Here is a 14,069-nt window from a genome sequence, read left to right as displayed (position 1 = left end):
AGAGGAGATAATCGCTGCATCCACCAGGCTCAGGCATGAGCTGAGAGAGGCCCCCAGAGCAAGTCCTGAGGTTTCAATGAGACAAAGCAGACAGAAAATAGACCAATGTGGAAGATAGGTATTGGTTCTGTCTTTGTTCAGATGAAATGTCCCTTTTTGTTTACTAAATTACAATAAATTGTACAAGGTTAAACTATTGTTCAGGTTTGTCACAGGTCACCAAAGGTATACAAAAAAGGAACATTAGTGTATTTGTATTTAATATGAAGAAAATATACAGATAATTGCAGAGATGATATCAGGCAGGAAAACTTCAGGTAGGAAATATGGGCAGGAAGCAACTACTCTGCTATAAAATTTTGCTTATATATCTATAAATTTGTCAAAATGAACCACACGTTTTGCACAATTATATCCAAAATAAAATATTAAAATATAGAGAAACTTGGAAGCATCATTGACAGAAATATAAGTGGCACAAATCATTATAAAACATAACACTCTAATTTGGCAACTTACAAATTTATTATGCAAAATCAATTCTAAAGCTCTAAACACATATTTTGAAAATACACAAATGATTAATTCTGTGGAGTGAACAAAGACTAGCTTAGGACAATCTGGGATATAAATATTGCCACTGCTCATCCTCACCCAGACTGTAGCTGGACTCTCAGGACAGGGTGGGCACTGATGTGAGCAGGGACAGAGCCCAGGTGTCCCTGTCTGTGACCCTGCAATGCAGCCACAGTGGCTAGAAACCCAGGGAGGATCCAAGCTGTCTCTCCCCAGCAGCCAGGTGTCCTGAGGTTTCTCAGGCTCAGGGTCAACTCACAGAAAAATGGGGTCAGAGTGGTCCTGGGCACAGCATTTCTTGAGAGTCCTCAGGCCCCAGGCAGAGCTGACCTATAGCTCCCACAGTCCATGCACAGCTGACCACCCTCTCTCCTGGGTATTTGCAAATGGAAATTCTGTGTCTCCAAGACTTTGTTCAGGTCAACCTTGTCTACAGGGCATGCACAGCTTCATGATGAGTGGGAGTCTCCATACTTTGGAGCCCTAGGTGTGAGGTGTGGGTGTCATAGAGGCTCATCATGAGGGACAGACAGCTCCGGCACATCAAGGTTCACTCTGAATATGCACATTTCTATGCACTTTAATAAGTTTTAAGGTTTTCTGTCAACATTTCCAGCTCAGTCCATGGATATTTGTGTCAGATAATTCCTTCTGTGGTCTCTAAAAACTAGAAGCCAGGACAACTCATCCTTAACATGTAAAAACAACTCCCTCCAGACATTACCAATTGTCCCCAGGGATAGAAAGTATGGGCACCAAGTGTGCTCCAATAATGTGTGCACTGTGATCTGATCCATCAAAGGAAGGACAGTAGGTGAAGTTGGAATGGGAAGGAGTCATGGGAAGGGGACAGAGGATCCATCTGAACAGACAGGGAGTAAGACATGGCATCAGGAGTGTGTAAAGTTCAGCAGGTGTGGGGGAGCTCACCTGGAGTCCCAGGGACACTGAGGGCTGAGGCAGGAGAATCATAACTTCAAGGTCAGCCTGAGCATCTTAGGGAGAACAAAATAAGACAAAATAAGCCAGGAATGGAGCTTAGGTGTGGAACACTCTGGATTCAATCCCCAGTCCTAAAAAGAAAAGTCTGTAAACTTCACTTGAAAGGCTCTGTTCAGGAAATATCACTGAAAAGTAACCTCCATCTGCAAAATTGCCTGGTCTGTGCTGAGAGAATTCCAGACAAGAAAGACCTAGAGAAGAATCACCTCACAGAGGGTCTGGCAGAGCAGAGACCCCCTGCTGGCCATGAGCACCCTGCAGGAGGTTTGTGTCTGGGCTCACAGTGAGGTCCCTTCACTGTGTCTCTAGCACAGTAATAGTTGGCCGTGTCCTCGGCTCTCAGACTGCCCATTTGCAGGTACAGTGTGTTCTTGGAGTTGTCCCTGGAGATAGTGAATCGGTCCTTCACAGAATCAGCATAGTAGATGTAACTGCTACCACTACTAATGGATGAGACCCACTCCAGCCCCTTCCCTGGAGCCTGGCGGACCCAGCTCCTGCCATAGCTACTGAAGGTGAATCCAGAGGCTGCACAGGAGAGTCGCAGGGAACTCCCAGGCTGCACCAGGCCTCCCCCAGACTCCACCAGCTGCACCTCACACTGGACACCTGCAAACACAGAGGCAGCCTGGTCAGGACACTGGCACTCATCCACTCTTCCTCTCACTCCTGTCCACTCACACACTCAGGATCTCTGATTCTCCATTTATTACCTTTGAAAACAGCCACCAGGAAAACCCAGCTGAGCACACTCTCCATGGTGAGCAGCTGTGTTCAGTCCTGATCACTGAGTGGGCTGAGCTGGGAGTCCAGGGCTTGGCTCCTGTGCAGAGCTGCAGGGTCAGGTGGGCTGGTTTTAATGAGCAGAGGAAGGCCCTATTTGCATGTGCTCCTGCTATATATCAGCTCTGGGTGGAGGCCCAGGTAGAGCAGCTCTGAGAGCAGATGGGAGTCTCATGGGGCAGCATGGTGGACAGGAGAGCATTCAGGAAGGGAGAATTTCTTCTATTTACTCTTATTTTCCATTGTCTTAATTTATTTAATATATGCAAAAATATAATGGAAGGATCAGTGTTAATTCAATGGTCCAAATGTAAAATCACAGACAGAATCAGGTGTGGAGGTTCAGTGTGTCCAGCAGATCATATCTGGCAAAAGTGAGTTGAATATTTGGGCTTTGTCTCACCATGGACACAACTGCTCCTCTGACCCTCTCCCAACACCTGTTAGATACATCTGGTGAGGTCCTCAGAGCCCCGTTTTGTGGGTGACCTCACACTTGGTGAGAGCTGGGCTCACTCAGGCTGGAGCAGACTGTGGGCTGGGCAATCTCAAGGGCACAGGTGAGGCCCTGGCATGTGACCCTCTGACTGATGTCAGCCCATGTGCAGGACAGGGAGGGGCAGAGAGGGGCAGTGCAGGCAGAGCTGGGGCTTTGCACTTTGGCCAGGAGAGCAGCACACTTGTGGTGCTGCCCAGGAGCTGTGGCCAGGAGGGGGAGGCCAGCAGCTCCACTGGGAGCAGCCCAGGGCTTTGCACCCAGAGGATGGAGGGTGGTTTCAGGACCCCAGGGATCAACAAGGCCCAGCTTCCCCAGCTCAGAGGCAGAGATGAGGATCTGAAAGACCCTCCAGGGCAGGGCCTGTGGGAGAGAGCTCTGGGCTCCTGACCCAGGACTGCCCAGGGCATGGTTTCCCCTGTTCAGCCAACAAGGGGCTCAGAGGTTCCCAGCCCTGGTTCAAAGGAGGCCAGGACCTGCTCCCTGCTGAGGGTGACCTTGTCCTCAGCCACACCATGCTGGCTTTGCAGGTGGCAGACTGTGAGAGCTACAGGGTCAGGGAGGGTTACATGAATATTGAAAGGAAGGGATGGGAGGTCAGATGTGGGGTCAGAGGTCAGAATCCCTGCTGGCAGCCCTGGTAGGTGATGCATGGGGCTGTGAGATGAGGCCAGGGCTGCTGAGGAGACCCCAGGAGCAGAGGAGGCAGCAGTGAGCAGCTCTTGCCCAGGAAGCTGCAGGCCAAGCTCACTAAGAGGGAGTACAGAGGGTATGTCCAGCTATGTTATTTGTTGGGTTTGCCAAGAGCCCTCCCATAAAACTTGGGAGAATGAAAGCCCTCTTTAATCTTAGGGCCCACTGTAGGGTTTTTCTGAATCTTTTAGAGTCTTTGCACTGGACTCCTGGGTTCTGCTAAAGTATTTGTGCCTTTAGGAATTTGAGGATGATGACTGAATGTGTCTGCATAATGAGATGGACGTGAGAGCTTTATTTCTAGGGATAGAATGATTAGTGTTCATAATTGTCCTGCAAAATCCATGTGCTAAGGTTGTTCTGCAGCCCCTTGGGCTCTTAGTGAATGAGGACCCCTTAGGACTTGGGGACTCATGGGATATCTGTAAATCACAGTGGACAAGCCCTATCAGGGGACTGTAAGACCCTATCTCTTCTTCCCTCCCTTTGGAGTCCTAGAAACAGGGTGAGTGGCAGCCCCACAGTGGGCTCTTTGCATTGCCCTGGCACACCCAGAAAAGGTGTGAATGCAGTGGACTCCTCTCTTCATGGACTAGAGCACTGGAAGTCATGAGCCAAAGGAAAGCCCCTCTTCATGTGTTGATGGCCTCAGGCAGTTGCCACAGGGGTGCACAGCTGAGGAGCCCAATTTAGGTTACAGTGCTAGGAGTAAAGGCCAGGCCTGAAGGACAGCCTCTTCCTGGCCTCATTCTCCTGTCAATGTAAGAAGCTGGCCTCACAGGGGCAGAGCTGGACAGTGGCTGTGGTGGTGAGCAAGGTCAGGAGAGGGAGGGGCTGAGACAAGAGGCACATGGCCATGACTGACCCAGGAGCACTTGTCTGTCCTTACCCAGAGGGTGGCTGTGGGCAGCACGCTCACCCTGCAGACCCAGCAGAGCCAGCAGGAGGGATCAGGAGGGCTCTCCTCCCAGGAGGGAGAGTACTGCGTGATGGGTGGACCAGGTGTCCTGAGCTGACCAACAGGCCATGCTCAGGCACCTGGACCTTTCCAAGTGAGTTCGAGCACCTGGCATAAGTTTTGAAACATCCCAATGTATTTATTTAGATCCTCTGAAAATCACCCTGAATTTGTTCTTATTTGGTTTAATGGGGGGGGGGGAGTGTGTCATCCCCTTGATTTCTCTTCCTCAGTAGGTGATTCCTTGAGCCTTCTCTCCTGGGAGACATTGAGGTTAGGCTGACAACACATGAAAATGTGGCAGTTTCCTGATCATTTGTAATTTCCCAGGATGTCGACTAGTGGTCAATCTACACAGTGACTTAAGAGAGAAGCTCTCACCTGAGTGATGGAAATTTTCAGTTGTCTCCCTCATCAGAGAAAACTTCTTATCCAGTACATAGGGACATATCCCTAAACTTGAGATTCATTACGGTCCTGAAAACCCATCTCTCATCACCTGGCTTTGCCAAAGTTATTTCTGGGGCCTCCTTTGACAAAGTACTAGGGTCCCAGTTTCCCCCGTGTCAGAGGCCCTGGGAGGATTCAACTTCAGGGCATTACTGCTTTCCTCCCTGCCACTATAACTCCTGATCATAAAAAAAGAGGAAAACTGTATGTGTGTTAACCTCTTGTGCCTAACTGCTGTCCTGTAGACTAAAGGCATCTCCTGGGGTAAAGGGAACATCTATTGGTTGTTAAACAAACACACTTTTCCTGAGTTTACAAGAGGGGTTGGTTAAAAGAATGTCTCCCTCTAGCAGCTTAAAGAGATCACAGCACATTTTAAGCATAGGAATGGTAATGGGGAAATTTTAAAACAGACAGACTAGTGAAAGTTACCTATGTGCATGATGGGAACATGGCCATCTTCTTACTAATCTTCCCATGTCTCTCTCTCAGTCCTACAACCCGAATTGCTAGTGTTTCTGACTGGCGAAGGAAGGGAGCATCCAGGAGGGAGTAGATGCTGGGTTGGGAGTGCTGTGTGGCCCACACATAGGCAAATGTAATTGGGGCTCTCCCTCAGTGCCATTCATCTACTGATCACCCTAGGTACCCCTTAGGGTGGTTAAGAGGAGGTTCAAGAGAAGAAACCTTAGGATTTTTGCCTGAGTGTAGTTCAAGCCAGAAATTCCACAGTTGTTCCATACTCCTTCCTCCACCTTCATGCATCCAGGGTGGATCAGGACAAGGGACAATGTGTACTCACGCCAATTGCTCTCTGGGCCTGGATAGAAGAGTAGGAATCAGCTTCAGCAGAACCCAACATGCCTGCTCTGTATTGAACAGGTGATTGAGAGCTTCCTAGGCCGGAAAAACTTTCACCTGAGTCTTGAAGAGTAGTGGCTGCATTAACAGCATTTAAATAGCCAAAAAGTGCCCATCATCCTCCAAAATGAAAGAGACATGAAGCTGCACCTCAAACAGATGTGGGGTGCATGGAGAGGAGCTTAACTCACTGTAGATCCGGTGTAACCTCCAAATATGATTCTGCTGATTATTGGTGAGGAGTCCTGCTTCCCCACATGCTGAGGTTTGAACATTAGAGAAACACGCTGAGGCAAGCTTATAAAGCAGGGTTTATTTAGAAAGGGGTGACCTAGACTTCTCCTGGGAGGGAGAAGGGGCCATAGCTGGTGTCCTGGTATCTCAAAAAGCAAGGTGTTCTGCCCTTGTTATAAGTCCTTGGTTTCCTTTGTTCTCTTGTCTTTCCCCTTATCTTCTCCTTCCTGGGTACCTGACTAGGCCCAGGACTAGGCCCAGGAATGTGGGGGGGAGAGCCCAAAGGTGGGAAACAGGTGGGCTGAAGGGGGAAGGGCAGGGTGGTGTAGCCGAGGACACATTAACAACCTATATCAAGGGGCAATTCCTGGGACAGGTTACCTTGCAACAGTTTGCAGCAGGGGCAGGTTCCTGATAAGGGTGGAGGAAGGGCTCTGAAGAAATTAACATTTCAGTCCCTCAGAGGACATGCTCCACTTCTCAGACTCACTCAAATCTGCCTCTTTGATCCAACCTGACTTGATTTACCTGTCTACACTGACTGTCTAATGCTGGCTTTACTATGGTGTGTAAACTAGTTTGGAATTCCTGACCATGCTCTGAACTCAACCGTGCCTGGCTCTCCTTGACCAGATGACAACCCTCCCTGAAACCTCAGTGGCATCTCAGAAATTCTGATGTTGGAGTCTGAATTTGCTCCCTACCTTGAAATATTAACCTATGTAGATCACTAACCTGCTATCTGCCCTAGTATTACTCTGGTCAGATCCCTGTTAGCTGTAAGGTCAGCCAGTGGTGACCAAAATGAGGCAGATTTAAAAGGCTGATGAATGAGGCTTTATTGAAATTTTGCTCCCAGGAGGAACCCTAGAACAACAGAGTGGGTAAGAATAGGGTCTGAGGAGAAGAGTGAGGGTGGGGGGAGGGGTGTTGACAGGACTGGAATTTTTACTGGGCTTAGGGCAGGAATGGAGGGCTTGGAAAAGGAAAAGGGCTTTTAGAGTCCCTTGTCCTACTGGGGTTGGTTAGGGGTACCTGGCTAAGTTCCAGGATTGGCCATGAGACCCACTGATTGACAGGTGGTTCCATCAGTGCTGATCAATGTTTCCTTAGTGCACACAGTCTGCTTGGTGTTTTGTTCCTCAGTTACCTTCACTGACCTGACATCCAGGCCTTTTGGTGATATGGGGTGTGTGGATATTACCTGCCTACTTCCTGCTGGGTAGGGGCTCTGGAGACAAGGGTGTGGCTTGGGTGTAGGTTCATTGGGAAGGCAACTGTAGAGGTATAGGAGCATCTGGTTGTATGTCACTCTGGTGATTTTACCCATGCACTTTTGCGTGAACCTGAGGAGACATGGAGCAATCATTAATAGAAATGCTATTACTAATATAGGAGTGAGAATGGGAGTTGGCCACATAATGAGGGTTGAGTTTAGCCAGCCTGGCCAGGGGTCATTTTATTGTTGCTTTTTAAGTTTTTCACCCAAAAAAAAAGAGGATGTCAACATTCTTTTTGACCAATTCAATTTCATTGATACAGTAGCAGAATTCTTCTTTCAGGAATACACAGATTCCTCCTTTGTCTGCCATCAGGAGATCTAGGGCTCCATGGTTCTGTAATAAAACTTGGGAAATAAATGTTATTTGCCTTTGTAGGGAAATGAGAGAGGAGGCTGAAGCCTCTACCACTTCCTGAAGTTGTTGTAAAGCTTCTAAGTAGTGGTTACTGCATATCCAAGTCCTCCTGCCCCCAGTCCAGAGGCAGCAAGTGAGGAGGCCAGAGAGAGTCCAACTGCTACTGGTAGGAGGATGGCCCATCTTGTCCTGGAAAGGGAGGAGTCACAAGCCATGTTAAGTCAGCCTCACTGTACAGTTAATTGAGGGACCAAGGTGGAGGGAACACAAAAAGCAAAGGGCATGTTGAGGCTTCGATTTTTTGTTAGGATACTATTGCACCAGAAAAAGAACCCCAGCAAAGCAAAGGTTGGGGAAGTTATTCAAATGACCTGGTCACAGGGTGCTGAACCAGAGGAAGTGTAGCAGCTACGGACATTTTCCTGATGAGTTATAAAAAAGAGATACTTCCACAAAGGCTGGAGAGGGGTGCCTTGGGGTATAGTTGAGGTACTGAAAGATAGATCAATGGGAATCACAGTTAATGGAGTACACTCAAAACCTGCACAGAGGGAACAGTCTGAAATGTTATTAACTTTGGATAAATTGAGAAGCTGAAGGCCCTGATATATTAGGGCCATCCATGAGAAAGGGTGAGGTTTAGGAAGTGTAACTGCATCCAGTTGGTGTTGAGTTCTTTCTCTTGGTCCTGGATGGTTATGTGAACTTGAGGAAACACTTGTATTTAAGTTTTCCATATTCTAATAGAGGCTGAGGGGTGCTTGGCAAAACCTCAAGATTCCATAAGCTGAGAGCAAGTGGTGCCATCCTGCTGCCATTTTGCTTGGATGTAGAAGTGCCATCTACAGGTTGGAATAAAAGGATTTAGTAAAAGAAGAAGAGAGTTGATGAGAAATCTTGAGTTTGGTGGGCCCAATGTGGTGGAAGTCCAGGATAGGATATTTGGAACAGGCAACTTTTTAGGTGGGAGACATGGTAGCAGGCAGAGTGGCCCAAAACCAGGAAGGGAGGGTTTGGGACAGGAAAAGGAGTTTTTAGAGTCCCTAGTCCTACTGGGGTTAGTCGTGGGTAGCTGACTAAGATCCAGGATTGTCCAGGAGACCCTGCTGATTGACAAGCGGTTCCATCAGTGCCTGATCAGTGTTTCTTTCCCACTTCCGGGCTGCTTGCTGCTTTGTTCCTCAGTTACCTTCATGGACCTGACATTAGATGTAAGTTCCAAGACACCCACCTTTGTAACTTTTTGTACTTTAAAAACCTCCCTGCCCTTATTTCAGGTACTGTCCTCTGTCCTGTTTTTTGGGACAGGTAGTTGCTGATTGGCTCTTTTGTGTGCATGATATAAACTTGCTTTAATTTGGTTTAAAATTGGAGTAGGTGGTCTTTTCTTTGTGTCGTGGTTCAACACTAGGCCTCCCTTGTTCTCCTGCCCTGTTTCCCTTATTTCTCTCCTTCCTACTTATGTGATTAGGCCAGGAGGATGCTGGGTGAGATGGCCAAAAGGAGAAAAGCCATGGGTGGAGAAGGCCACATGGAGCAGCCCAGGATACACACTTAATCACTCTGTAACTCCCTGCAGGGAGGGGCAGGGTATCTTGATAGGGAGGAGAAAGGCCTCTGCAGGTATTTCAGTCCCTCAGGGAGCATCTCTAACTTCCCAGACTCACTTAAATTGGCCTCCTGATCCCACCTGACTTGATTTATACAGGCTGTCTGTTTAATTCTGGCTTCAGGGTCCTCAGAGCTCCATTTTGTCTATGGCCTGACACTTGGATGAACTGAGCTTTCTCATGCTGGAGCAGACGGTGGCTTGGGACAATCTCAAGGGCACAGGGGATGCCCTGGTGTGTGGAATTCTGATTTCATGCCATGTGCAGAAAACTGAATGGCAGAGAGGATCAGTGTTCAGAGAGCTGGAGCCCTCTATGTGACAATCGTCCTCACGTCACCTGTGCCAGGTGTGAGCCTGGTTTCATGGATCCCACATCTTGGTCTCCCCAGTCTCCTCCATGACTTCCTCTCCAGTGACCCATGTTGCTGTGGAACTTTCCTCAGTGTCTCATGCTTGGTTCAGATGACTCCTCCTGGAATTCATGGAAGATTGACATTTCTGACCAACTAACACTGGAGCCATGGCCAAGATTGCTGTGAGTTCCATTTAAAAAAAAAAATCCTTAACTCATCTGCTTTCTCCCTAAGGCCTGTTCCTGACTTCCACATGGGAAACCCAGAGAGCAGTCTGTACAACTCTTGGGACCAATGCAAACAGCACAGTCACAATGCACAGGCCTTGCAGGGCACATGCTGGTCAAAAGGACATTTGTTCACTGCCGCAGTCTGGCTGGGCACAATTCAGGAACCACTTGTCAAAAGAAACTAACTTTATTTTTAGAACCAGACACGCCAAACAAAACAGCTCTTCAGGAAAAAACCCTCAGAGCCCAACTGCCACCACCGGGTTCCCACAAGCCACACTCCCCAACCCAGCCTCTTCCTCCCACAATCCTCCTGCTCTTGAGCCTGATTGGCTGGGTCACATGGGCGGAGCCAAAAAGTCCCCCAATGAGCAGCTCCGTGGTCTGAAAGTGCAGGGAAACAGCCCAATGAGCATCACCGCAGAGGAGCCAATCAGTTAGATGTTGCTAGATGTTGCTGGGGCCGCTGTGAGCCAATCATCAGCTGACAGTCTGAAAGTTTGGTGGGGCCCCTTCGGCTGTGGCTCTCAACATCTCCTCCTCTCTGTTTAATCAACAAGCATGTGGCTTAGGGACCATGCCTGCCTTAGGTTGTCCAATAGTACATATGGTCCTTACCCGTTATCTTAGGTTGGTACCATTGTAATTGGATCTTACCCGTCACTGACTACCGGTCCAGTATACAGCCACACCTGTGTAGAGGTCTTCATACCAGCGGGGGGGTGAGGTTCTTTGCCTCACCTCTGTTGGCCCCCAAATTTTAGCTGAACGATCATGACAAGCAGAAGGGAGGAAGATACACCAAGCCAATTGACGGCTCCTTTTGGAAAAATTGTACCACCGATGACATCATCAGCAAAAATACCCCAACACTACCACAAGTCGCTGCACTAAGAGATAGATCACAATGCATACAGGTGAGTTCACAATGCACACAAGTGACACATAGTCCAGGCAAGTTCTGTAAGCAGTTCAGTGATGGCTATTGCAGAAGCTGTAGATTGGTTTTATCTTTGTCTTCATGCACTGGGATGAAGATAGGAATTCTGGCAATAATGGCTAAAGAAAAAATTATGTAACATTCCATAAGGCATTTAAAGAAAACAATTTTCTTAATAATTTACATTATCTTTAAGAGAATTATTAAATATAATGAAAAGGAAAGGTGAAAGTAAACAAACAGATCTGTTAACCTCCTTTTTTGTTCACATATTAAAACAATCCTCAACAGTTGTTTACCTAATTTAAATTAAACCATTTAAATCACGTGAATAAATAAAAAAAGGTTATTTGGATCCATTTTTTTATGAGCGCTCATCATATATGACATATGGACATATGTACATTCAAACATATAACACAAAACACCAGTGTACACACATAATACATACTACACATAGCATAATAGTAAAGGCCTTATAACTATTTACAGGTGAAATCTCCATTGCAATGTTTAAAAACTCTATAGTCAAAAAATAGAACTGATCAGCAAAACATTAACCTAGGTCTGTATGAGCTCAAAAACAAACAAACAAAAAAAAACAAAATAAAACTTCATGATATAGGAAAGGGCAATAATAAAATAGATATTGAAAAAAGCATTCTGGTTCTGTCGCAGATGTAAGAATAACAAAACTGGAGTTCTAGATATCAGCTGTTATGGATTTGAGCTAAATCATCTTCTTTTTGGTCTGTAGAAATCGCTTTAGTTAATCTCTCTGGAATCCAAATCAGCTGCTGTTCTCCCTGTGGAAACACATAAACAGACCCCCGACTCCAGGCAATCACTGGGTCAGAACCTTAGTTAATCTCTCTGGAACCCAAATCGGCTGCTGTTCTCCCTGTGGAAACACACAAACAGACCCCTGACTCCAGGCAATCACTGGGTCAGGACCTTAGTTAATCTCTCTGGAATCCAAATCGGCTGCTGTTCTCCCTGTGGAAACACACAAACAGACCCCCGACTCCAGACAATTACTGGGTCAGGACCTTTCCATTGTCCTGTTAGAATATCCTTCCAAAGTACCTTGGGCTTATGTACATTTTTTGGACACATATGCCTTTCTGCAGCACTAAGCCCTGATGAATCCAAATTTAAAAAGTTTAGAGTAAAAAGGGTTATTTTAAGTTTATCCTTGGGGGATATATACCCCTTCCTAATTCCTTCTTTTTGCTTTAAAAAGTACATTTTAATAGTTTGATGAGCTCTTTCAACTATGCCTTGTCCCTGTGGATTGTATGGGATTCCTGTTATATGAGTAATGCCAAATGATGAGCAAAATTGTTTAAAAGAGGTAGAAGTATAACCAGGGGCATTATCTGTTTTTAACTGTTTTGGAACGCCCACAGTGGCAAAATTTTGTAAGAAATGAGCTATAACATCTTTAGTTTTTTCTCCGGCATGAAGGGATCCATCAAAAATCCAGAAGAAGTATCAACTGTAACATGTAAATATTTTAATTTTTCAAATTCTGGAAAGTGTGTGACGTCCATCTGCCAAATATGGTTAGGTATCAATCCTCTAGGATTGATTCCAAGATTAACTCGTGGTAAAAAGTCACACAATTTTGACATTGTTTTATTATTTGTCTAGCTTGTTCCTTAGTTATTTTAAAACACTTTGTAAAGTATTAGCATTGACATGGAACTTTTTATGAAAATTTATAGCTTCTTCTAGTGTAGAGAAAATATGTATGTCATGTGTAGTTTTATTTGCTAAATCATTGCCCAAACTAAGGGCTCCAGGCAATCCTGTATGTGCCCTGATATGTCCTATAAAGAATGGATCTTTTCTGTCCCAGATTAGACTTTGTATAGTGGAAAGCAAAAATAAAACAGTAGAGGAAGGGGAAATCCTACTAGCATCTTCAAGGGATACTATAGCATTAACTATATACTGACTATTGGAAAATAAATTAAATACAGAATCTTTAAACATCACAAAAGCCTGTAATACTGCCTTAAGCTCTACCTTTTGAGCTGATTGTTTGGGTACTAAAAATGTAAAAGTTTGATCAGGTGTAACTATTGCTGCTGTACCATTATTTGATCCATCAGTGAATATATTTGGAGCATTGCCAATAGGTGTTATTCTTGTCATTTTTGGAAAAATTACAGGATGCGATGACCAAAAAGACAATAAAGTATTAGATGGTAAGTGGTTATCAAATGAAACATTAGATTTGCACACGATTATTGCCCAAGTATTTAACTCATTAGCTAACTCATCAATTTGATCCATAGTATATGGAGTAATAATTTTATTGGGAGAAACAGTCCCTTCGCTGCTTTTATTCCTTTGAGTATTAATTGTCCTACAGCCTCAGGATACCTAGTAAGAATAGTGTTAGGAGAATAAGATAAATGTAGCCACAATAATGGACCGTCTTGCCAAAATACTCCTGTAGGAATATTATTGTTGGTAGTACAATAAATAATAAAGGCAAACTTATATCAATTCTATCCAAATGTATATTTTCCATATATGTTTCAATGATTTTTAATGCCTTTCTTGCTTCAGGCGTTAACATTCGGGGTGAATTTGGATCTGATGGACCTTTTAGGATATCAAATAAAGGTCCCAACTCTCCTGTTGGTATACCTAGATAAGGCCTTATCCAATTTATGTCTCCTAATAACTTTTGAAAGTCATTAAGTGATTTGAGTTGATCTACTCATATTTGAATTTTTGGTGGATGGACCATGATTGAGGATAATAGAACTCCTAAATAATTAATTGGAAAATTTAATTGTACTTTATCTATTGTTATCTCTAGATTATAATTTTTTAATAAGTTTGTAAGTGTGGCATAACATTCTAGCAATGTGTTTTTAGCTTTGTGTGCTAATAATACATCATCCGTATAGTGAAATATTTGTAGTTCAGGATTTTGATTTCTAAGTGGCTGGATTGCTTTGTTAACATAAATTTGACACATAGTTGGGCTGTTAGCCATCCCTTGAGGGAGTACTTTCCATTCATATCTCTGATCAGGACCTTCATGATTCAGTGCAGGGATAGTAAATGCAAAACGTGGACTATCCTCAGGATGAATTGGAATTGAAAAAAAAAAACAATCTTTAATATCTATAGCTAAAACATACTAGGTTTTTGGCAAAGCAGACAATTGAGGAATCCCCGATTGAGCAGGTCCCATAATAACCATCTCATTATTAATGGCTCT

Source organism: Callospermophilus lateralis, unplaced genomic scaffold (assembly GCF_048772815.1).
Source record: "Callospermophilus lateralis isolate mCalLat2 unplaced genomic scaffold, mCalLat2.hap1 Scaffold_5887, whole genome shotgun sequence".
NCBI classification, from domain to species: domain Eukaryota; kingdom Metazoa; phylum Chordata; class Mammalia; order Rodentia; family Sciuridae; genus Callospermophilus; species Callospermophilus lateralis.
This window is presented reverse-complemented; position numbering follows the sequence as displayed.